The 26584-nt window shown below is 43.5% G+C and overlaps 1 protein-coding gene across 7 annotated transcripts in view; it reads right to left on the minus strand.

The window, feature by feature from the left end:
* ptpn20 (protein tyrosine phosphatase non-receptor type 20) overlaps window positions 1–20025 on the minus strand; it is a 436259-nt gene extending 416234 nt beyond the window's left edge. For 6 of the 7 annotated variants that reach the window (XM_072583170.1, XM_072583173.1, XM_072583172.1 and 3 more), the window contains exon 1: window positions 19613–20025. The gene's annotated coding sequence lies outside the window, so the exon portion shown is untranslated. The remainder of the gene's footprint in view (window positions 1–19612) is intronic. The other variant, XM_072583175.1, reaches the window with a different exon arrangement.
* Window positions 20026–26584: the final 6559 nt, after the last annotated feature.

The raw sequence follows: 26584 nt of genomic DNA on the forward strand, positions 1-26584 counted from the left end.
TCTTCAAAATTGTCAGTCTGTTGCTCTTCATTATTGTTATTTGGAACAGAAGTGTCTTTCTCCAAGCTCCCTAAAGGAACTCAAAATTAACTCTCATAATAAAACAAACCTCTCCTTTAATCAAGTTGCCAAACTGGTTAGCAACTCAGCTGCTATTCAAAAGGTAACTATATCCATTTAATCCCAACAAACACATTCATACAAGACAACTGTGCAGACATGACATAGGGTTTTAAAAAAAGCAAATGGTACAACATTCCCAGTGGAGTTTAAGATTTGCACTCTGAGAAGGATTTTTAAAAAGGGAAGATTTATCATGGTCCAGTCAGCCTCCTTGTCATTGCGGTCACCATGCTGATCGTTGCAAAATCAATGAGATGTTCTCAATCAAGCTTCAGTTCAGATGAGAGTTCAATAGAAATCCTGGCATTTGACTTTGCTAGGGCCTTACTAGCACCTTTAGCACAGGACCTCTTCCACCAGGTTGCCTAGCAATTAAAATCATCAAACCTATCTTTCTTGAAAGCTTTCATCCTCCAATGCCACTTTTTTTTGGTTTGGAAACAGCAGATAAACGAAGCTGGCTCTGATTTTCCCATTCTAAGAAATCACGTGATTAGACTTCGTTAAACAGACGTGGCCAAAATGTCCAAATATTCCAGTTTCTCATTGTCCATCAATGTATATGTATTCCTAACATCACTGAGAGATCGCAACAAGATTCAAGGCTCAAAATGGGGCCACAGTGTTGAAAGAATTTGGGGAGCACTGCTCTTTCTTATCACAAGCCATTCTTTTTGTATTTTCCTTCCTCTGTGCCTCTGCAATTGATTAAAAACTCTTCCATCTCTCGCTTTTGCCAGTTCTGACAAAGGTCATTGACCTGAAACATTAACTCTATTTCTCTTCCCATTGAAGCTGCCAAACCTGGTGATATTTCATCTATTTCTCTTCTTGTCACATTCAATATTTGTCACTGCACAAAGATACAGGAAAATGTCATGGCTGGTTCAGCAATCTATAGTATGGTTCATTCATCTCTGAACAAATTGTACATCTTATTATCTTCTTAGAAGAAAAAATAACATAAAAGCATCTTCGTTTCAAGAGAATTTATGTTTTAAAGATGAATGGTATAATTTAATACTTTAGTAAGGTTTTTTTTTCTTTTTTACTCTTTCGTGAGATTCAGGCCTTGTACACAAGTGAAGCATTTGTTACCTACCCTGAACGGGCCTTGAAGTCAAAGGCTTTACAAAGGGTTTGGTCAGTTGGTTGGGAGACGGGATTGCATTGCAGAGAGATGCCAACAACACGGCTTCAATTGCTGAGGTTACCATGAATGCTCCTGCCTTCTCAATCTCTCCCCTCACCAGAGGTAACCCTTAGGTTATACTCAACACCAGTCATGTCTCTCCAATAGGGGAGCGGCCCCATGGGAGTTTGGGAATTTGCCCTTAACAAAACAAGTTTTTCAATTCCAGTTTTATTATCAATTGAATTCAAGCTCCACCAGCTGCCGCAGTGACATCTGAACTTGTATCCCCAGAATGTTAACTCAGGGTCCTCTTGCTTACCAGTCATAAAATGGTACAGCACAGAAACAGAACCTTCGGTCCAACTTGTCCATACTGAGCAGATATCCTAACCTAATCTAGGCCCATTTGTCAACACTTGGCCCACATCCCTCTAAACCCTTCCTATTCATACAACATGACCACCATCTCCAACCATTGTTTGCTTGAGAATATGATAAGGATTGGGTTCTGTTCACCGAAGAAATGTTGAAAAACTAACAGCTCATGAACACAAAGTTGAGAAGCAGGAGGAGGCCGCTGAGCCTGCCCCATCACTCAGTAAGGTCATGGCTGATCCTGCTATGGTTTCAGCTTCACTCCCAACCCTACAACTTTCAGTTCCCTTGGCAATCAAAAATCTATCAAACCATTCTGGCAAAGACAATTCCACAGACTAAGGATCTCTCAGAGAGAAAAAATATATTCTTATACTAGTCATAAATGGGAGACAGCTAGTTTTTAAAATGGGTCCCACCACTTTCCGCTTCTCCCCGCTACCCTGACAAACACCCAGCCTTCCCACATTCCCCCCCTCCCAAACCTCCTCCCTCCCCCACCCACCCCAACCCCCATTCCAACTCCAGCCATTTAGGAATCTAGAAACAAAGGTAGGCCATTCAGCCCCTCAAGACTGCTCTGCCATTCTAGATCGTGCCTGATTGTCTAACCCAATGTCATGTTCCCACACTATTTACCCATATTCCTTGATGTTATTCTTCATTAGAAATCAATCAAATTCTCTGTTAACTTACTCAATTACTACTTTTCCACAGGCCACTGGGCTGGAGATTTCCAAAGATTTACTAACTTCTGAGTGAAGAGTTTGCTCATCATCTCAGTCCTAAATGTTTGCCTTTTATACTGCCCTCTGGTGCTTGACCCCACAGCAGGAGAAACATAACTTTTGCATTTGTCCATCCCTAAAAGGGTTTTGAGCATTTCTAATGAGACCCTCTCATTTTTTCACAATCCAGAAAATATAGGTTCAGACTCCTGAGTTGTCATAAGATGAGGATAAGACTATCCTCATAAGATAGTCCCACCAGCTGAGGAATCAGTCTTGGGGACATCCATTGTCTTCCCTCTATGACAAGTATCCCTTTTCTCGGCAAGGAGACCACAGCTGCACACAACGCACCAGATGCAGTCTCATCCATGTTCTGTACAATGGACACAAGGCTTTTTTGTTCGTGGACTCAAGTTCTGTTGTGATAAAGGCAAGATACACCATTTGTCTTCTCAATTGCTTCCTGCCCCTCCATGCTAACTGTCAGTGATTTATGAACATAGATGCACAGACCTCTTTAAACATCAATATTTTTCAATCTCTCACCATTTAAGAAATGCTCTGCTTCTTCATTTCTCCCAGAAAAGAAAATCTGTTTTGAAAAGGTTTTCATTCATGGAATGTGGGCGTTGATGGCTGGCCAGTATTTATTGCCCATCCCCGAGTTGCCCTCAAGAAAGACTGCCTTCATGATACACTGCAATCCACCTGCTATGGGTAGAACCACAATGCCATTAGGGAGGGAATAATCTCTCCAGATTTTTTTTTCAATTCCAGATTTTATTATCAATTGAATTCAGGTTCCACCAGCTGCCGCAGTGACAGCTGAACTCATATCCCCAGAATGTTCACTCAGGGACCTCTTGCTTACCAGTCCTAGAGATGTACAAAACAAAAACAAACCCTTCAGTCCAACTTGTCCATGATGATCAGATACCTTGACCCAAGGCCAGGAGAATCTCAGAATCCCTACAGTATCGACAGAGGCCAATCAGCCCGTCAGGTTGGCACCAGATGCTCTATGTCAGCTAATGATTGCACTCATTATATTACTGAGTATTTGAATGGGAAATTTAAATGGGAAATTTGAAGAAGCAATCTGTTACATCATGTAATCTTCCCCATGACTATTGCTATTTTTGTCCAAAGGGTGGATGGAATATTGTGTGGATGTAGCATCGCCAACCCCAGCTTTGACATGCCTCAATGCACAGGTCATTGAGAATCCTAATTCTTCCCAGGTCTATGCGTAAATTCACATTCTAGCCCGCTTGTACAATCAATTACCATGTGTCTCTCGGGCAACATGGACAAGATATCCTGAAGTAATTCAGCCTTGTTTCCTCTTGATAGTCATTGGCCTGATTTAGCAGGTTCATCTCTGTAAAGCCAAAATGAGCAAATCTTCCTCGGAACAAACAAAAACAGAAATTGCAGGAGAAACTCAGCAGGTCTGGCAGCATCCATGGAGGGTTAACATTTCAAAGTCAGTGACCCTTCTTCTCAGGAGCTTATTTAACCAGGTTAGGCCGACTGGATAATGGTCTGTTGCAACTCTTAAGTGTCACCTTTGGCAGCTGACAATTGCAATTGTTCACAATGGTTCCTGGACGAGATATAACAGTTGGGAGCGTGTTGCTGGAAAAGCACAGCAGGTCAGGCAGCATCCGAGGAGCAGGAAAATCGACGTTTCGGGCAAAAGCCCTTCATCAGGAAACTGATGAAGGGATCCAGACCGAAATGTCGATTCTCCTGCTCCTCGGATGCTGCCTGACCTGCTGTGCTTTTCCAGCAACACACTCACAACTCTGATCTCCAGCATCTGCAGTCCTCACTGTCTCCTATGAGATATAACAGGTCAACCATGAGAATGCCTTCAACCTCAGTCAAGAGCAGCAACATGTAGGTCAGGTAGGAAAACTTGGTCTTTGTGTGGGTTGAGCAATCTGCTCAACAAGTAGGATTCGGTACCTGGCTTTGATCTGATTTCAACTTCATACCCTTGCATCTGGATAAATAAACATTGCAGGACACATTCGAGGCTTCATAACAGATAATTTCTAGTTGCTTATGATCTGTTTCAGTGGTGAATTTCTTGCCAAATAAGTGGATGTGAAACTGCATTGTGTCAAATACCAGCTCTAACATCTCATGCACTATACTTAGCAGCACGGTGGCTCAGCGATTAGCACTGCTGCCTCATAGCACCAGGGACCCAGGTTTGATTCGACCCCCCCAGGTGACTGTCCATGTGGAGTTTCTCCCCGTGTCTGTGTGGGTTTCCTCTGGGTGCTCTGGTTTTCTCCTACAGTCCAAAGATGTGCAGGTTAGATGGATTGGCCGTGGGAAATGCAGGAATAGCATAAGTGGAGGGTCTGGGTGGGCTGCTCTTCAGATGGTCAGTGTGGGCTGAATGGCGTGCTTCACACCATAGGGGAATTGATTATTCCATATTGACGAGGTTGGGTTTCGAAGCAAAAACAACAGACTTTTCGTCTTGCAAAGAGACACATGCCTAGGCATTTTTGCTTTGCATCTACTTCCAGAATGATGTCTTTCCTGGGGTGATAATGTTGCAAGGGATAAAATTTTGTTAACATGTTGGTGGTCACCTTGCTGCACATTGGAGATATTCTTGAGAAAGTCTCTCCCGTGAAGTTGGGAATGTATGAGAAGAGCATGGTGAAAATTAGAGGCAATATCACAGCTTCTCTTTAACCTGTGTGATTGGCATTTGTTTAATATTCTGAACCCTACTGGGATCAAGACAAATTCTACTGGTGGATAAAATGGATGTGTGAAAATACTTATCTGACTGATGTTGAGCTTGTTGTGTTGTTAAATGAAAGTCAATGCCATTGAGCTGCTGTTTTCAGTGAGTGAAGATTATAGTCATGCTCTTCCTTTGATTTAGCCATGATCATGTCATAGACACAAGGTCTATGCCCAGTAAGGCGATCCATGTGCTGCCGGAATTGGTCTTGGCTTACTGATAGCTTAAATGGTAACTATCAAAAACAGCACTATCCAAACATTATCCTGAATTGCATGAACGCCTGGGATTCTTCCACTAAACATGTGGACCAATAGCCAGGCTTTACATCTAGTTTGAAAAATAAGCTGGCTCTGTAAATTTCAGAAGTATACTCTTCCACCATCAATATTTCATGTGAAGATCATGAAAAGTTGAGATCTTTTGGATCTAGATATATACTTTTGATACCACCTTTCCTAAGATGCATTAATGGAGCTACACCAATCTTTGTGGTGGTTGACCTTCCAAAGTATAATTTTCATTAAAAATGCTCTCTACACACAGGCTTGAGTCCCACTATTGCATTGGGGGGAGATTTGAACTCAATAAATATCTGCAATTAAAATCTAGCATAATGGTGATTGCTTCACCACTAACAAACTGTAAAAATCTATCACCAATACCCTTCAGAGAATGAAGTCTGAAAAGTTTACCCAGGTCCATATGTATAGGAGGAGGCAATGGTCTAGTGGTTTTATTGCTGGATTGTTTACTCACAGACCCGGGTCATGTTCTGGGAACCTGGGTTTGAATCCTGCAAGGGTAGATGGTAGACTTTGAATGCAATAAAATCTGGAATTAGGAGACTATTGATGATCATGAATCCATTGCCAATGGTTCAAAAAACTCACCTGGTTCACTAACATCCTTGAGGGAAGGAAGCTACCATCCTTACCTGGTCTGGTGGACTCTTAACTACCCTCTGATATGACTCAACAAGCCACTCAGTTGTGTCAAATTGCTACAAAGTCTAAAGAAAGGAATGATAATGGATGGACTACCCAGCATCGAACTAGACATAGGAAATGACATGGGCGTTCTCAGCCCAGCAATTCGTAAGTTATCCTTATGAACATGTGAGGAGTTGTGCCAAAAGTGGGAGAGCTTTCTCACAAACTAGTCAGGTAGCAAACTGACATGGTCATACTCACAGAATTGTGCCTTACAGTCAAATGTCCCAGACAACACCATTACCATATCTGGGTGTGTCCTGTCCCCACAAACAAGACAGACCCAGCAGAGGTGGTGGCACAGGGGTACACAGTGAGGTTGGAGATATCCTGGGAGTTAGCAACAGTAACTCTGAACCCCATGAAATCTCATGGCATCACGTCAAAAATGGACAAGGAAATCTCTGGTTGATTACGAAGTACTCCTTCAACTGATTAATCCGTTTTCCTCCATGTTGAACGTCACTCAGTGAAACGTTGAGGTTGGAAAGGGCACAGAATAGACTCTGGGATGATGGGATTGGGATGGTCTTCTCTGTCTGCCACTGTCATTACTGAATGATGTGGCCATGTCCTATAGTATGTATCAATGAGATTGGACCTCAAAAAATGGTGAGAGGACCAACAGTAGAGAAAGATCTATATGACCTTTTGATCACCTGATTGCCAGTCATTGCTACATCTGTCTATTGCAGTACTGGTAGTAGTGACTATAGCACAGCCCTTATGGTAGATAAAGTCTCTTGAGAATATCCTCCATCATGTTGTACAACATTATCATCATGTGAAATGGGAAATCTTTGTACAGATCAAGCAACTCAAAACTGGGCATCCATGAGGCGCTGCAGGTTATCAACAGCAGCAGAATTGTATTTAAACACAACCTGTAACCTCATGGCCCACATATCCCCCCACACTACCATTACCATCAAGCCAGGGATCAACCCTGGTTTAATGAAGTGTGCAGTAGGGCCTACCAGGAGCAGCACCAATCATACCTAAAAACTAGGTGTTAATCTGGAAGCTACAACACAAGACTACCTAAGTGCCAAAATAATAGAAGCATCAAGTGATGGATAGATCTAACTAATCCCATAATCAATAGATCAGTCCTGCCCCATTGTAAATGGTGCTGGACATTTAAATCACAAATATCCTCAGCCTCAAAATCAGGGAGCCCAGCACCTCAGTGCAAACATTAAGGCTAGAGTACTCATATCCATCTTTAGCTAGCATGTTAAGTGGATGATCTACCTTGGCACCCTCCAGAGGTCTCCAGTGTCGCAGATGTCAGTTTTCAACCAAACCAACTCGCTCAATGTGACATTAAGAAAGACCCGGAGGTGCTCAGCACTATTGATCCAAACAACATTCCAGCAATAGTATTGAAGACTTGCGTTTTAGAATTAGTCACAACCTGCTTCACCAATGACTTTTACTCTGTTATGTCAGAAATGTGAATGGTTCATTGTGTAATCACCAATATTCAACATCATTCACAATACCACAGACAGCCCATGTCTGAATACAGAAAGACCTGGACGACACTTTGGCTTGGGCTGATCAGTACCCAGTAATATTTGTGCCACACCAGTGCCAGGCAATAATTACCACCAATGAGAGAATCTACCCTTGCTGAAACCCCCACTATTAACATCCTGGGACTTATCACTGACCAGAAATTACACTGAATCATCCATATAAGTACTCCAAGAGAAGGTCAGAGGTTAGGAATTTGAAATAACTGCTGAAATAGAGGCTGATATCCTATCACCAAGTCACACTTTATTTACTTGTACATAGTAAACTGCCTATAGCCAGCCAGCTCGGAGTCAGTCCCCTGAACTGAGGAGATTCTAAACCCCCTGTTTGTTTTTTTTACCTTAGATGGTCCTGGCAGCAGCAGTCCTTAAGCCTGGGTGGGGCCTCAGGCAGCAGCAGTTAAGATAGGCCCCAGGCACTGGCAGCAGTGTTCAGCTGTGGGAAAGGCCCAAGCTGCAGCAGTAGATCCAGGCACAGATATTGGAGAGGCCCAGGCTGCAAGAGTAGAACCAGGCCCAGAAATTGGAGACACCCAGGCTGCAGCAGCAATGGCAGTAGCTGCTTGTGCATCCAATTACAGCCCAGTAAAAGAAAAAAGAGAAACCCAAAAACAAACACACAAAAACAAAACCAGAAGTCAAATGTCTCCTAGCTTAGAGAACTCTCCTCTTCTTCTTCTTCCTCCTCACAAAACACTGGCTGTGGCCAGCCAGCTCGGAATCCTACATCTGAACTGAGGAGATTCTAATCTCCTGGTTATATCTTCCTTTTCCTTTTTCTTAGCACCCATGATGTGTGTGTGTGTGCAGATGTGAGACACAGTGAAAGACAACAGGTGTACAAAACTTTATTCAATTTCCACCACCAGGAAGAAAGGAAACACCCGAGTGGCTACTGACAAGTGGTGCCCTTCACATCAAAGGGCAATGCTGTGTGATCAAACAGTGAAAGGGAGGGCAGGGATTAAATCAAAATAGAGTTGGAGGGGGAAATAAAGCACTCCACTCCCTGCGGCGCCCACCTCTCCCTGAACAACTCCAGGGTGTTGGTAGACACCACATGCTCCTTCTCCAGGGCTACCTGGGCTCTGACGCAGCCATGGAAGAGGGGCAGGACCCCCTGTTTATTTTATTTTTTGGTGTTCAAATCTTTATTCAATTTCCACCACCAGGAACAAAGGAAACACCAGGGTGGCTAATGACAAGCAGTGACCCTCTCAGACAGCATTGCTGTGTGATCAAAGAGCAAAGGGGAAGTCAGGGGTTAAATTAAAAGAGAGTTGGAGGAGGAAATAACGCACTCCACTCCCTGCGGTACCCACCTCTCCCTGAACAGCTCAAGGGTGTTGGTCGACACCGCGTGCTCCTTCTCCAGGGTCACCCGGCTCAGACGCAGCTGCAGAAGAGGGGCAGGACCCCCTGTTTATTTTGGGCATCCAGACCTTGCCTGATTGGTCCAGGTTGACAACCTTAATCAAGGATTTCATAATCAATAAGATCCAGCTGGTTCCAATCACTACAGAATTCTGTGATGAATAACTCACCTCTTATCTCCCTCACATCTGGCCATTATCTCCAAGACACAACTCAGGAGTGTGATGTAATACTCTCCACTCGCCTGGACATGTGCAGTCAACGGTCAAGGAGCTTGACACCACGAGGAGCAGGACAGCCTATTTGATTGGCACCCTATCTACAACTGTCCATGTTCACTCCCTTCACCACTGACACAATGTGTAGCATCTACAATTCACTATGATACCTCCAACAGCGCTGCTCAGATGCACCACTTTGTCCACCTAGAAAAACATGGGGGCACCACAACCTGCAAATTCCCCTCCCAGCTATACTGCATCCTGGCTTCGAACTAGGTTACTGTTCCTTCACAGTCACTGGGAACTGCCTTCCTAACAGCACTCTGGCTGTCTCTTACATCCCAAAGACTGCAGTAGTTTCAAGAGGGTAACTCACTAACATCTTTGCAAGGGCCATTGAGGATAGACGATAAATGATAGCCCAGCCAGCCATGCCAACGTCCTCAAAATGAGTAAAAAGGGTGGAACAAAGTAAGGATACTTTAACAACCCATTTAGACGTGTATTTATTTTTAAAAAGTAAACAGTGAAATAGAGGACATGGCAGCACATTTTGTTCTGCTGTTTTTAAGATTAGCATGCAATGTATTGCAAATTATTCAAAGTAAAGGAGCAGCGTGCACAAAGAATGAAAGTTCATGCAAGGGGTTTTCCAAGAAGCCAGCACAGAAGTTGGCATGGTTTAAAGCACTCAGCTCTCAACCTTTACTTGCCCGTCAGAATGCTGCCCCACCTCGCATTCCTTTCTCACGACTCACTGATACGTCAAGCCTCAGAATAGTGCTTCATCGGAACGTTTTGAGGTATTGTTGTATTTGCTGATTTACAAAAGGGGCAACATTCTTTTTAATGTCACAATGGAAACTCTGGCAAATAACGCTTAGCTAGGCCATTTCCTTCCAGTTGCTTTGCCTTAAGCTCAGCCAGCTCTGAAGTTAATACTTTGGGACAACTAAGTAATGAGCTGCTTCAGCAAATCGGGAGACACTGGGCCATAAACTTGAGAAATCTCGAGCAAAGTGTAATCCATTGACTTTTGCCCCATTGCAACAGCACACTGTTGTGCTAATATTTTGTGCTGAGGTCTACGATGTTTTGGCAATTTAAATATAAACAGGGAATGGAACTCAAATACCACAAGGTTGGAATCATAGTTTCAGCTCAGATACTGGCATTATTGGCACAACAATTCATTGATAACTTGATGACTGGTTTCGAATTTGCACTTATAAACTGGGGGAACATATCAACCCGGATCTTGCAATCACTGTCAAAGCAACAGGGCTCATTGCAAATGTAAAATAAGATTTCCCCGCACACATTTGGCACTCTAAGAGGGTGAGCATTTCTCCTTTCCCCACTGCCTTTTAAGTCTGGTGCCATCAACAGGATCTCCTGGTATGTACGAGCAAGGAGCTAAGGTCAACAAAAAATCAACCTGAAGTCTTCTCAAAGACATTAAGCCACAAAGTTAAAAGCAAATAATCTTTCACTTGGAATTCCTACAGTGTGGAAACAGGCCGTTCAGCCCTACAGGTCCACACCAACCCCCCAAAAACTATCCCACCCAAACCCATTCCCCAACATTTACCCCTAACCTACACATCCCTGAACACTATGAGCAATTTAGCCTGGCCAATTCACCTAATCTGCACATTGTGGGAAGAAACCGGAGCACCTGGAGGAAACCCATGCAGACACGGGGAGAATGTGCAAACTCCACACAGACATTCGCCTGAGGCTGGAATCAAACCTGGGTCCCTGGTGCTGTGAGGCAGCAGTGCTAACCACTGAGCCACCACACCACCCCATTCTCAAGTAAATTTTCAAACAGCAAAATATGTATTAAGAGGGTAAAATATACAAATAAATCCTTTTTTTAAAGAAAAATGTCATCTTTCTCACCTTAATGTAGAAATTCAACAATCAACAAGTATAAAATTATTCTTCCAGGGACCAAGAGTCAGCAGTAACAGTAAAATGATTATGCCTTTTAAAACCCTGTTACACCTCATTGAACTGGGCATGACCATCTCAATAAAAATCAAATGAACTGTTGTAAATCACAATCAAAAACAAAAACAGAAGTTATTGGAAAAGCCCAATAGGTCTGGCAGCATCTGTGAAGAGAAATCAGAGTTAATGTCTCTGTTCAGAACGCACAACTATCTCAAGGGCTATTTTCAGTGAGAGCAAAAGCAGGACTTTCTCCATGGACTTCAGGATCCCCAACATTATGGTCAAAAGCCCACAATGTGGTCAGAATCAAGTTGGAGGTAGTACAGAGTATCACATGGCAGTTGGCAAGGTGGAAATCTGGCAGGAAACCTGGGAAACTCGGAAAGGCCCCTGGCCCCTACATCCAATCAGGCAAGGCTGAGGCTACTAGCATCAAGACCCCTGGGGAGAAAGTCCAAACTGGCAGCCAATCAGAACCTAGCTGCTTTTGCAATCAGAAGAGGAGACCATGGAAGAACAATTGCCAAAGTAGAGGAGCTGGGACAAAAACGAAGTGGTACAGGAAGGGTAGGGAAGATTCTGCTTGGGGTTTGTGGTGGGTCGAAGTGGGGGAAGGGTTGGGAATGTCAGAAGCAAGAGTGGAGAGTGGCTTCAGAGGGAAAAACCCCTGCCACCACCAAGTCCTTAACTCAATCAGGCTCGTCAAGGGAAACGACTCTCTCAGCTCTCCAAAAAGGTGAAAATCTGTTGCAAGGAGGCAGCAATCATACACCAGACATGATGACAAATCTGCCTGCTGCTGGGCTAATCCCAGTGACAGGCTGAGGACCTCCACTAGTCTTTAGTTGACTACTCAAGGGCCTGATTTTGGGGCAGAATGGGATGGTTCACCAGCAGACTTCCTGCCCATAACTTAGTCATAACAATTGGGAAGGGGATGTGGGATTTATATAGACCACCATCCCATTTAATTAAATGCCCTTCCAGCCTTCAAGCTCACCTAGGCTGGGAGCAGAAATTCCCATCCTGTGTTGTAAGGATGTGCAGGTTCAGTGGATTGGCCACACTAAAATTACCCATACTGTCTAGGGATGTGCAGGTTAGGTGGATTGGCCACACTAAAATTATCCATAGTGTCTAGGGATGTGCAGGTTAAGTGGGTTGACCATGCGAAATGCAGGGTTACTGGGTGGATCTGGGTGGGATGCTTTTCAGAAGGTCGGTGTTGGCCGAATGGCCTGCTTCCATGTTGTAGGGATTCTATGATTCCAAGTAAATATGAGCCTGGCAGCCCAAAATAGAGGTATTTTACCTTCAACTTACTTAGCTTAAAGCTAGCCTTAGCAGTTTGACCACCATTATTGGAATGGAAACTCCTTCACAAGGCAGCCTAGGGTCTGCCTGGAGTGCTATCTCTCAAACCCCTCCCCCCAGCTGACCTGACAGGAGGATGCCTTCAGGCATCTGGAGAATGGCTTGAACATCCCAGCTGGCCTTTGGGAATAGGCCTTTGAGTGCCTCAGTTGGCTGCCCCTAAGGTTTGTTGAAGGTTGGCTATTCTGCACCCCATTCCACTTCTGGCATAATATCCTGATGGAGCGATGGAACTGGGAGCCTAGATTCCTGCTTGGTGATATCGACATCTGCAACCCCCCCCCTTCTGTGTGCCCACGCCCTGATCGTATCTACATCTGCCCTCCCCACCGTGTGCCCATGCCCTGGTCATATCTACATCCGATTAGATTAGATTACTTACAGTGTGGAAACAGGCCCTTCGGCCCAACAAGTCCACACCGCCCCACCGAAGTGCAACCCACCCATACCCCTACATCTACCCCTTACCTAACACTATGGGCAATTTAGCATGGCCAATTCACCTGACCTGCACATCTTTGGACTGTGGGAGGAAACCGGACCACCCAGAGGAAACCCATGCAGACACGGGGAGAACGTGCAAACTCCACACAGTCAGTCGCCTGAGGTGGGAATTGAACCCGGGTCTCTGGCAGTGTGAGGCAGCAGTGCTAACCACTGTGCCACCGTGTCCCCTGTAAGCCTACGCCCTGGTCATTGGTCCATCTGCGCCCGTATGCCCATGCCCTGATCATAACTACATCTGTCCCCCATGTGCCCACATCCTGGTCATATCTACATCTGTGCCCCAGTGTGCCCATGTCCTAGTCATCTGTGCCTTTCTGTGTCCACACCCAACAAGGCTTAGAAACTCGCCCCTAAGACCTCCAAGAGTGAAAGCTTCCATCAGCTCCAATCAATTTTCCACTGGTTGCAGTCTGAAGACATCTCAAAGGTGAGCTACATGTATAGTGAGGAACTACTGAAAGCAGCTCCCAGATTTCTATATTAATATGCACAGCAGCTGTTTGTTTTAATGGCAAAATGTCACAGCCAATGTAAAATCAAATGACTATTCAGAAACTAGTACAACATTGAGGAAGTAAAATAATCAGTCAGCATCTGTAGAAAGAGAAAAAGAAGTTACTGATACCACAGAGGTGTAACATTCATGAGGTCAGAAACTGGAGTACAACCGTTAGATTATAACCTGCCATTTCACTTTACTGACCAGATGTACAATTCCAATATCTTCTGTTTTGTTTCTAATTTGCAGTTTTCACTTACATCTTGTGCATGGCTAGGCTTTCTGGCACAATAGTGAGCAGCTGACTTCTCAGAGGGATTGGGAATTGAGTTAGGGATGTGGATCGAACCCACACAGAGGGTGTCCAATCTAAATACTGTTATAAAAACTTAGAAAGGAAAGTTGAGGTTATAGAGATGTACAGCTTGGAAACAGACCCTTATGTCCAACATGTCCAGGCTGACCAGCTATTCTAACCTAATCTAGTCTCACTTGCCAGTAACTGGATCATATCCCTCTAAACTCTTCCTATTCATATACCCACCCAGATGCCTCTTAAATGCAGCAATTGTACCAGCCTCCACCACTGCCTCTGGCAGCTCATTCCATACACATACCACCCTCTGTGTGAAAAAGTTGCCCCTTTAGTCCCTTTTATATCTTTCCCCTCTCACCCTAAACCTATGCCCTCTAGTTCTGGATTCCCCCACCCCAGGGAAAAGACTTTATCTATTTATCCCTATCCATGCCCCTCATGATTTTATAAACCTCTCGAAAGTCACCCCTCAGCCTCCGACACTCCAGGGAATATAGCCCCAGTCTATTCAGCATCTCCCTATAGCTAAAATCCTGGCAACATCATTGTACATCTTTTCTGAACCCGTTCAAGTTTCATAAAATTCCTTCCGATAAGAAGTAGACCAGAATTACATACAATATCCCAAAAGTGGCCTAACCAACATCCTGTACAGCTAAAACGTGACCTTCCAACTTCTATGCACAATACTCTGACCAATAAAGGAAAGCATACCAAATGCCTTCTTCACTATCCTATCTACCTGCAACTCTGCTTTCAAGGAACTATGTACCTGCACTCCAAGGTCTCTTTGTTCAGCAGCACTCCCTAGGACCTTACCATTAAGTGTATAAGTCCCGCTAAGATTTACTTTTCCAAAATGCAGCACCTCGTATTTATTTAAATTAAACTCCATCTGCCACTCCTCAGCCCACTGGCCCATCTGGTCAAGATCCTGTTGTACTTTGAGGTAACCTTCTTTGCTGTCCACTACACCTCCAATTTTGGTGTTATCTGCAAACTTACTAACTATACCTCCTATGCTCACATCCAAATCACTTATATAAATGAGGTGTTTCCCTGAGCAGGAAATGAGCAGTGAACATGACATATGAATAGAGACTGGATTAGTTAGGACTATATTCACTGGTCGTTAGCTGGCCACAACTGATCCTCTCTCACTAGTATTCTCACATACAAATGACGAAGGGCACCACTTCGACTGGGATAACATATCTATCCTAGGACAAGCCAAACAAAGACACGCATGAGAATTCTAGAAGCATGGCATTCCAACTGGAACTTTATCAACAAACACATTGAGTTAGACCCCATTTACCACCCCCTGAGAAAAGAAACAGGAAGTGACTTCAATACAGGAAATAACATCACCACAGGAAATGACATTACCAACCCAAAGAAAACCAAACATATAAATAGAAAGCAGGAATTTTCAGCATTGCTTCACCTGAGGCCCACTGAAGGTGTTACCTAGTAGGTAACGAAACGTCTGGAAATGAACCTTTCAGCTCAGCGAGCAAACCTACATCCAATAGAACCAAGGTCTTGAGCAGAGAATTCTAGATTTCTGCTGCCCTTTTCATGATAAAGTGCTTCCCGAATTCACTAAGTTCTAATCTTCAAACTTTCTCATCTCATTCACAATCCTCCCATCAGAGGAAGTAGGTTCTCTGCATTCACTCACTTGAATCCTTATCACCTCAATCAGATCGCGCCCTCTCTCCTTGAATCTTCTGGTATTGAAAAATATTCATCCAAAAATCGTATATACATGGTTTTAAATCAATTTAATGGTTGTTAGGAAAATGTTGCATTCAGGAAACAAGAGCCAGCCTTTCACAAGGAACTATTTTCAGTTTTCATTATGGTTCAGAGAGTGAATAAGACACAAAGAGCACAATTATTTATGTCATATTATGTCTCTTAAAGGTATAGTGACCGTGAGGCATACTCATGATATCATCACTGTACTATAACATGTGAGCTCATAGTACAAAGATCTCAGATCAGATCACTAAACTTGGAACACTTGAAGTATGAGAACTGGGAGAAAGTGAGCACTGCAGATGCTGGAGCTCAGAGTCGCAGAGTGTGGTGCTGGAAAAGCACAGCCGGTCTGGCAGCATCCGAGGGGAGGAGCATCAACTTGGGCCAAATCCCATGAAACCCTTCCTGTTCATATACCCATCCAGATGCTTCTTAAATGTTGTTAATTGTACCAGCGTCCACTACTTCCTCTGGCAGCTCATTCCATTCACGTACCACCCTCTGTGTCAAAAACTTGCCCCTTAAATCCCTTCATATCTTTCCCCTCTCACCCCAAACTTATGCCCTCATTCCTGATGAAGAGCTTATGCTCAAACTATCGATGCTCCTGCTCCTCGGATGCTCCCTGACCAGCTATGCTTTTCCATCACCACACACTCTTCAACCCACTTGAAGTATGGAACACTACTCGAGACATTTTCTTCTATTGCAGCTGAATAGCCCAGGCTCCGGCATGCCTGTGAATATATTGTCTGCTGGCTGCAATAAACATCTTTAAGATTTTTTAATACCACTTTATTCATGCCCAGTTTCATAAATTACGAGAGGTAGCATAAGCATTGCCACATCAAGTAAAATATCCTGCTGGAACAAACCCCACATCAACTTATTTCAATAACAAGGGCCCCAGATAGGTCCTAGCATCCAGTGAGTGAGGTGATGTCAGCTTGGCTGGACTGTCAGTATGGATTCTGCACTTGCCCTCAGTTCATCGGGCAGGAGAAGGAATAGTCAGCTGTGTCTTCTTGGAGTGACCATTTGGTTGGAGTATAGTGAAAAGCTGGATGGGATACAGTGTGTATATGTGAGTATGGAAAGATCATTGTTTTAAGAGACACGGCATATAGCTCGAGTGTGGAGAGTTAGGGACTTGGATGGGATATAGTGTCTGTGAACACTTTTGAGCGGGGTGAGATACAGTTTGTGTGCGTGAGGGTGAGGAGTTGAGCGGAGTGGAGTGTGACAAGTTGGACAGAGCACAGTTTATGCATGCATGTTTGCAGGTCTTTATCTAAATTTGACTGATGACAGTGAAGTATCCAGTGGTTGAGCAGTTTGCTACCTCTGGGTTAAATCTAGGTCAGATGGATAAAGGTACTGGAGAACAGTCAGTATTTGCACAATCAAATCCGAATACAATGCAACGTCTTATGTGGAGAAGAAGGAAACGTATGTTCACAGAATCCACATCAGTGGATGGGGGATGACATGATTCTCTTGTTGAAACATATTTTGTCCTTCAATATTTAAAAATAAATCAATGGGAAGAGACAAAGCTGTTTTTCACTCAATTGCTTTGCTTAAGTGCCAGGGGTTGACCATAAAGGCAATGGTGTATTTAACAAGCAAATCTATACTTCAACAGTCAGCTTTCAAGCAACAAAATAAAGTCTTTTCAGCATGTCATTTGAGAAATTGTCTAGAAAATTGACTCATGCTTTAGAAATATTCCTGATCTCAAATTTAAACAAGGTCTTCTAATTCACCAGCTTTAACTATTCCTGCTATATATCGTCAGTGCTGTGGTTTTTTATCTTCAACTACCTTCAAACATCAACTTATTTTACCTACTTTCAGACACTGAGAAGCCTTGTGTGTACTGTTAGCATTTTCCAATTTTATTTCATATTTCTAACATCGGCATGCCCGGCTAAGTTTCACAAAACCCGAACAGCAGAACCAACATAGAATCACTTGATCACAGAGGCCATTCAGCCAATCATTTATCTGCCAGCTCTCAGGATGAGAAATACACCTAATGGCAGTTTCCTGTGGTCTCCCAGTAACCTGCATTGAAATAAAAGTCTAATACAACTTTGGGAGTCTCGACTGAATCTGTTCTCCCACTCTCTCAGACTGCATCGAATCATTCATTGCATGAAAAGCTTATCTCAATATCACTTTTGCTTCTTTTTCCAATTACTTTAAATCTCAAACTTTTCACAAGTGGCAACAATATTCCGTTATCTACTCTGACCCATGAATTTGAATACTTCGATCAGATCTCTTCTCAGTCTTCTCTTCTCTAGGGTAAAGTGTTCTAACTTCTCCAACCCATCTTCCTAACAGAAGTTCTTCACCCTTGTAACTATTCTTTGGAATCTTGCTACCACTCATGCCAATTTCTTCACAACCTTCTGAAAGTGTGACACCCAGAACTGGGCAGCATGGTGGCTCAGTGGTTAGCAATCTGCCTCACAATGCCAGGGACCCAGGTTTAACTCTGGCCTTAGGTGACAGTCTGTGTGGAGTTTGCATGTTCTCCCTGTGTCTGTATGGGTTTCCTCCAGTTTCCTCCTACAGTCCAAAGATGTGTAGTTTAGGTGAATTCCCTATGCTAAATTGTCCATAGTGTCAGGGATGTGTAGGTTAGGTGCATTAGTTAGCGGTAAATGTAGAGTAATAGGGGAATGGTTCTGGGTGGGATACTCTTTGGAAGGTCGGTGTGAACTTGCTGGGCCAAATGGCCTGTTTCCACACTGTAGGGATTCTATGATTCTAAGAACTGGTTTCAATACTTCAGCTGAGGCTGAACTAGCCTTATACAAGTTCAACATGACTTCTATCCTGTTGTAATCTGTACATCTCCTAAAGTCACACTTTATTAACACCATCTCAGCCTCTTAGAACATAGAACATTACAGCGCAGTACAGGCCCTTCGGCCTTCGATCTTGCGCCAACCTATCATACTAATCTGAAGCCCACCCCACCTACTCTATTCCATGTACGTCCATTTGCCTGTCCAATGACGACTTAAGTGCACTTAAACTTGGCGAATCTACTACCAATGCAGGCAAAGCATTCCATACCCTTACTACTCTCTTCTGTCAATTGTCATGCCTTTTGCATATAAACATCCAGATCCACCTGTACTATTATATTGTCTGTCTCTAGCAAGCTTGTTATGAGGAATGTGATGTTAGGGCATTTTCCTTCCCTCCTGGTCCCAATATTCATCCTGGCCACACAGTCACATTGCAGTCTGGGTCATTGCTTTGGCACCGATGCCAGTTTGCTGTTTGTCACACAGAATTCAGCAACACACAGGCCAGATTCTTGATTGATTGGTTGATTCAAAAATTGTTTGAACAGAAGCTCGGAATAAGTCAGGCTTCAAAGCCAGGTTTCCAGGTTGGAGCCTAATCCAGACCAAGCAGCATTCCAGCCTCACAATTCAACACAGCTGCCTTTGTGCAAAGCTTATCCCCCAGCGTGATACTGTTTCATGGTGAATTCAAAACCCCAATTCACTCTGAGGATTAAACATTGAGGGGAGTGCAAATGGGAGATTACAAACCATGCACACACATGCACCCTGATGTACCCCGACCAACTCCCCATGTGCAAACTTTTCTCTTACAGACCCTATCATTCAGGCAGGCATTCGCAATCTCGAGCCAAAGCTGATAGAATAGACTCTGCCCCCTTTGTATGTGCTGTCATTGTCAGCTTGACCTTCCATGCATAATATACAGAGTTTAGCAGGACTCTGGTTTGAATCGGCTGTTTTCAAACCAATCTTCCAGCCATATCGCCTTCACGGTTCAGAGAGGCTATGTCTTATTTGCAAACGTTAAAGAAAGCACGTACAAGGAACACAAAGATTCTTCAAATAGTCGGAAGGAGGAGAAAGGAAAGTTGTACCTGAGGTTTCCAGCGGTGTGCGATATCCCCCGGGATGGAGTGGAAATCCGACTTTTATCCTGATTCAGCGAGGTGCCCAGTCAGCTCTGGGTGTGTGCAGGGTAACTGGGAGCTGGGAGCCAGGTGAAATTCCACCAGGCGCGTTTCATCCTGACCGTTTACTCCGTGCAGAAGTCCCCACACGACCTCAGGCAAAGAAAAACCAGTTATCCCCAGCCTCCCTCTTGCAATCTTCTAACTTTGCGTGTTTAAAGTGAGCCTCCGTGGAGAGCTATTTCCCCCGCCGTGCGGGCAGGCCGTTCCCCTCCATGGGAACCTCGGGCAGGCACCGCCTCTGTCCCTGGGACTGGGGAGAGGGGGAGTGGAGAATCAAGCAGAAACCTAGGAGATGGGACGCTAAGATCGCCAGCCGCACCAACAACACGAGGCGGAGCTTGGACAGAGATCAGGGCTGCAAATTTACCGAGCGGATGGGTTTGAGGGCAGACAGCACACACAGTCTCTCAAAGTTTCACAGGACAAGGCAGGGTTGCTTCTGTCTGAACAGTGTCGACCTTTTTTGAATGTTACACACAAACACACACTCTCTGCATCACCTCACTTAAAACATAACACCACACACAGGTCACTGATTCTGCTCTGCCTTTTTAAAAATATATATTTTATATTTTTAAAAAACTTTGCATTGTCACAAACGCAGTTCGGTTCTGTACACTGGCATATACCAAGGAAACTAACAAACGCTAGAGTTTGACTCTATCCAACAAACAAACCCAAAGGGTAGTAAATTATTGCAGGTGCTGGAATCCAGTAGTGCTGGATATCACAGTGGGTCAGGCAGCATCCATGGAGAATGAGCAAGCTAGGGTTTAGATTCTAGATAACTCTGAACTTGACATGTTAGTTTGCTGCCTCTCCATGGATGCTGTCTGACGTGGCTGTGATATTCAGCCTTTTTTTTTTGCAAACAAACTAAAGGCATCTTTTACACATACAAGACTATATTGTCATATATTTGAGGCAATAGGAGGGTCCAATAACTGAACAGACCCCCATCTACCTTCAGCAGGAAGACCTCAGATGGTAGCCTTTCCCCACTGTGCTTTGGTGGCAGTTGCCCCAGGCTTTAGTGTGTCCCTCGGCACATCGTCCTGGACCTTGGAAGGTGCCAGGCTGCAAAACTCAGTCAGGGTCAACTCCTTGCTCTGGAAGACCAACAGGTTTCAGGCAGACCAAACAGCGCCTTTCACCAAGTTGATGGTCCTCCAAGAGCGATTGATATTTGTCTCGTTGTGTGTCCCGGGAAACAGACCATAGAGCACGGAGTCCAGCGTCACGGAACTGCTTGGGATGAATCTTGCTAAAAACCACTTCCTTTCCACACAGTCACACTCTTTATGATGGCTCTTGTGGTCTTTAGGCAAAGGAGTAGTCATTCAGCCCATCAAATCAGCTCTGCCTTTTAATGAGACAATGACTGATCCAATAATCCTCAGTTTTATTTTCCTGCCTCTTCCTATAGCCCAAAGATCATAATGCTACCTGTTAATGTTGTGTTAATTGCACTGTGGAGGAATAAAAACATGTGGGGTGTTGACTGATTAACTGTCCAAAACCTGTGCTTTTGATTAATCTCTATCTATCTCAACACTGAATATACTTAACAGCTCAGCCTCCACAGCTCTCATAGTGAAGAATTCCACTGATTCATTACCTACAGAGAGAAAACATTTCTCCTTTTACCTGTCTTAAATAGGTCACTCCTTATTCTGAGATTTTACCCTTTGGTTCTAGATTCTCCCACAACAATCTCTCCAGATCGACCTTATCAAGTCCCCTAATGAACTTTGTATCTTTTAATAAGTTCACCTCTCGTTCTCCTAAATTCCAATGAGTACAGGCCCAACCTACTCAACGTCCCCACGTAAGGCAGTTCTTCCAGGAGAACGTCAACTCTGCCGACTGTCTAACCCTCTTCTGCAGTTATGTTCGTACCTGGGTGTTCTCGGATAGGGAGCAGGTGGTGTCCACCAATGCTCTCGATGCTTTTAGAAGGAGGGGGACACTGTTGCAGTGCTTTATTTCCCCTCCAACTCCATTTTGATTTAGTCCCTACTGCTGTCCTCACCCTGCACCCCACCCCAATCTTTGACAGATTACAATGGCCTTAATGGACTTTGCTTCTCAATACTCAATTGGAAACACGGTTGTTTATATTGCTGGTGGTTGCTAGTTGTAAAGAAAGCAAAACAAAACATGGTGATTTTGGTGGTTGGAAGATACTGAGTTGCGTGTGATAACACTTCTGGGTTGAAAAGAAATGAAAAAAGAAGAATAAAGAAAAAAAAAATGACAGTTCCTCCGTAACTAGTATCAACCTAATAACCTTCTCCTGGACTGCCTCCAATGCTAGTATATTGTTCCTTACATAAGGGGCCCTTAGATAAAGGTACGCTAGTAGGGTCCCAACCTCTGTGTAAGAGGTCCTTTTCCGAGCTAACATCAGTTCTGAGGAAGGGTCATCCGAAACATTAACTCTGACTTCTCTCCACAGATGTTGTCAGACCCTACTGAGCTTTTCCAGCAATTTCTGTTTCTGTGTAAGAAGGTCTGGGTTCAAGTTCCACATGCCCCAAACATGTATGACCAGACTGGTTGAAAATATCTGGACTCAATGCATGGCTGTTGCTTACTTATTCCTTCCTCACATTCTGAATGCCCCTGTAATATTTGAACTTAGGGACGGCCTTTCACAAGAGAGTTGTTCATGGGCCTGGTAATCTGAAATTCAGTTTGCATGGAAAATCATAATGCTACCAGTTAATGTTTTGTTAATTGCATTGTTGAGATTAATAATAAATTGGTGTGTGTTATTGATTGATTAATTGTGAAGTCTCATTCATTGAGAAAGTTCAAGAGACAGATCAGAAAGTTTCTAGATATTAAAGATATCAGTGTATATGGGATAATGCCAATAATTGACATTGAGGTGAATGGGTTAGAGTGGTGCTGGAAAAGCACAGCAGATCAGGCAGCATCCAAGGAGCAGGAAAATTGACGTTTTGGGCAAAAGCCCTTCATCAGGAATTTATGTAACGTTGAGGTGAATGGGCTAGAATCAGGAGCAGGATCCAGGCCAGAATGGCATACTCCTGGTCCAGTTGCCTATGGACTGCTGTGTAATATTTCAGAAAACGGATTATAACTAGATCATTGAAACACACCCCTCTCTAGTGCAGTGACTTCCTTCTATCATGTAGTTACCAGAACTGCACACACCACTTGGACTATTGCCAAACTAATGTTATATACAGCTCCATCAAAACCTCCTTGCTGTTCTGTTCAATGCCTTGACTAATAAAGGCAAATATCCCATCTTAAAGACCTGATCTATCTGTCCTGCTCTCTTCATGGATCTATGCAGATGCACAGCAGAGTGTTGCCAAAAGCATTGTCCCTCACGTTATGTGTAGAAATAGACAACCCAACAAAAGTTCTCTTTATGTTCAGGAGGCATAATTAATGGAATAATTTAGACTTAACTCTAGCTTGAAATAAAACATAAAGGAGCTCATCAGTAAAATCATAATATTATTGGTGGCCTTCAGATGCTGTATTCCCTGAGGAGGCCGTTGCTCAGGGAAGGTATCAGGTGACCCAGGAGATGTCCCACTGCAGAAGAGAGGTGGCCACCAGAGGAACTCTGTCTATGAGCTGATCCACAGGGCTGTGTAAAGCCATCTTTGTTCAGATCATGAGAAGGTTCACTCGCTTTACAGATGCTGGCTGACCAGCTGAGTATTCTGGCATCTCTGACTTCTGCAATAATGTCACTTTTGAAAATCAATGAGGGAAATGCAACTCCTGTATCCACCTGGCACCTAATCATGGTGAGATCATACTATTAGTCCTTTGTTCTGGGATAAGAGTTTTGATATTATTAAACTTTTGAATGGACTCTCTAGCCTTAAACAATGCGGATCTTGCTAATGTTGGTGTTTCCCATATGCCCTGTGCAACATTACCTGTCTAAATCCTTTGTTTTGTACATCCTTGCTTACTATGATCTGTCTGTACTGCTTGTAAACAAAACTTTTCACTGTACTTCAGTATATGTGGCAATGAATAAATTAATCAATATTCCTTCAACTGATTTGAGAGTTGCTGGAAAAAGCCAGCATTTGTTACCTACCTTGGCTGAGTGGAATTGCTCTTCAGAGAGAAGTTAATATTCAACAATATTTTTATTCATGAGATATGGGTATTGCTGGCTGAACATCCTATGCGGTGGATTTGGGGCACATACATAAACAGATTTCTAGCTCTGGAGGATTTTAGCGAACTCGTTTGGGTTTGTATGGTAACTGTTATTGGGTGACAATTAAACTACCCTTTATTTGCAGTTGTTTTTAATGGAACTGAAATTTCACCAATTGTCATGGTGGGATTTGAACCCATACTCCCAGACCATTAGCTTTGGATTCTGAATTACTAGCCTGCTGATATTGTCACTACACCATTGCTTCCCCCTTTATTACTGTATCTATTAAAAGAGGCAATTGGATACAATAGGTTCTAACACTGGATGGCTTTTGACAAACCAATGGAACTACAGTTAATTTCACTTCTTTAAAGGAAGTGCCGAAGCCAGTCTCGTTTCCAATTTAATGTTTATTTCCTCAGTCATTGAAAGCCTCAGATGTAGAATATTGTCACAGCCTTCAGAAAATTCAAGATAATTCCATCTATGCAAAAGCTGCTATATGCTCTTTAAGAATGTAAAGTCAGTACAGTCCTGCTCTCTCATTAGAGAGAGAGAGAGACAGCTGATGGTGGTTTAACCTGAGGGTTACCATGCCTCAAGTGAGGGGAGAAGTTGAGGCCAGTGTGTTAATCTCAGCTGGCGTGGGAATTGAACCTGGGCTGCTGGTATCACTTTAATTGCAAATCAGCTAAACAGGCAACTGAGCTGAGCGACCTCCAATCTACATAAGCAATTACTTCCACAAAGGATTACTCTGGATTCAGGAGACATGGCCATTCGACATAAGGGTATCTTGATCTAGAGAGAATTCCTGAATTAGGTAGCAATATTGATTGTTGTTAGTTATTTAAAACACAATGGTCATCATTACCTGAAAGAAGAGTCTCCATCTAAATAGTGGCTTGCTGGGGCAACACAGTGGCTCAGTACTTAGCACTGCTGCTTCACAGCACCAGGGACCTGGGTTCCATTCCATCCTTGGGTAACTGCATGTGTGGAGTTTGCACATTCTCCCTGTTTCTGGGGTTGATCTGTTTTCCTTCAACAGCCAAAGATGTACAATTTAGATGAATTGACTGTACTACGTTTTCCATAGTGTCCAGGGATGTGTGGGCTAGCCATGGGAAATGTAAGGTTATGGGGACAGAGAGAAAGTCTGGATGGGATGCTGTGCAGAGGGCCAGTGTGGACTAAATGGGCTGAATAGCCTGCTTCCATGCATTAGGGATTCTTTGAAAGAGAACCAATCCCTTCATTAATAGCCTATGGAGTATTTGAAAGTCATTATTGGATTATGAGCTCTGATGTAATTATTACTATCAGTGCTGTTTTCACGATTTTCCAATTGAATTTATTGTTGATTATGATCTGGATGTAAAACCTCGCTTTCACACATACACACATTGTACAAAGATGGTGGCCTAAAGGCAGGTATCATTAGGCTCGTAATCCAAAAGCCCAGGTTAATTCTCTGAGGAGAATCCTGCCATCAGCAGTTGGTGGAATTCATTAATAATATTTGGAATTGAAAACTAGCTTCAGTAATTATCGTCATTAGCTATCACTGATTGTTGTTTCAAAACCCATCTGGTTTACTGATGTGCTTCCTTACCTGACCTGGCCTCCAATGACTGCAGACTCTCAGCAATATGGTTGACTCTTAACTCTCCTTTAAAATGACCCATCAAGCCATTCATTTTAAGGGCAACTAGGGAAGGGAAATACCTGTTGACCTTCTCAATAATGCACAGATCCCATAAAAGAGTTGGCTTTCCCAGGCCTGCATGGTGGCATTACTACCTCACAACGCCAAGGTCCCGGGTTTGATTCCAGCCTTGGGTGACTGTCTGTGTGGAGCTTACACATTCTCCCTGAGTCTGTGCGGGTTTCCTCCCACAGTCCAAAGATGCGCAGTTTAGGTGAATTGGCCGTGCTAAATTGCCCCATAGTGTTCAGGGATATACCTGGGAAAATGTATAGTCACAGGGATAGGGTGGGGGATACGTCTTCAGAGGGTCAGTGTGGACTTGTTGGGCTGAATGGTCTGTTACCACACTGCAGAAATTCTATGATTCTTTTCAAAATTCTGTACGCTGAGATAGCTAAGCTGAGGAAAGGTAATCATTAGGAACAGATAGGTTGCCAAAAAAAGTGCACAGGAGCCTCATTTTCCATAAAGTCAGCCCACATCAGATAGGATAGTTGCAATGATTATCAATGGCAAGTGATGTTGTTCCAGTGTTAGAGAAAATGGGAAGGAATCTGTGTGCTAATCATCATCCAGTGACTTGTGCTGAAAAGTAGAAATTATTTCAACAATCAAAAGTGCTTAAGAAATCAATAAAATCAATCTGACCTGAAAATGTTAAGTCCTGTTTTGGGAATCGTGTTCACTTGGTCTGTTAAAGTCCATGATCTGACTCAGGAGTCTGATGAAATTAGTATCGATTAAAAGCTCCTTTTAGTCCAAGCCCTCCTCATTTCTTTGCTACCACATTTGAAAAGTGGTAATGTCACCTGGGCGGTGATCCAGGGGCTAGGTTAATGTTTTGGTGACCCCAGTTCAAATCCCACCACGACAACATGGTGGAATTTAAATTCAGTTAATATGTTCTGAAGTTGACACCTAGTTTCATGAATTGTGATTATGAAACTGTAACTGATTGTCGCATAAACCTCGCTGTCTCACCAATGTCATATATATATGC

This window comes from Chiloscyllium punctatum, chromosome 13, assembly GCF_047496795.1.
Source record: "Chiloscyllium punctatum isolate Juve2018m chromosome 13, sChiPun1.3, whole genome shotgun sequence".
NCBI lineage: Eukaryota > Metazoa > Chordata > Chondrichthyes > Orectolobiformes > Hemiscylliidae > Chiloscyllium > Chiloscyllium punctatum.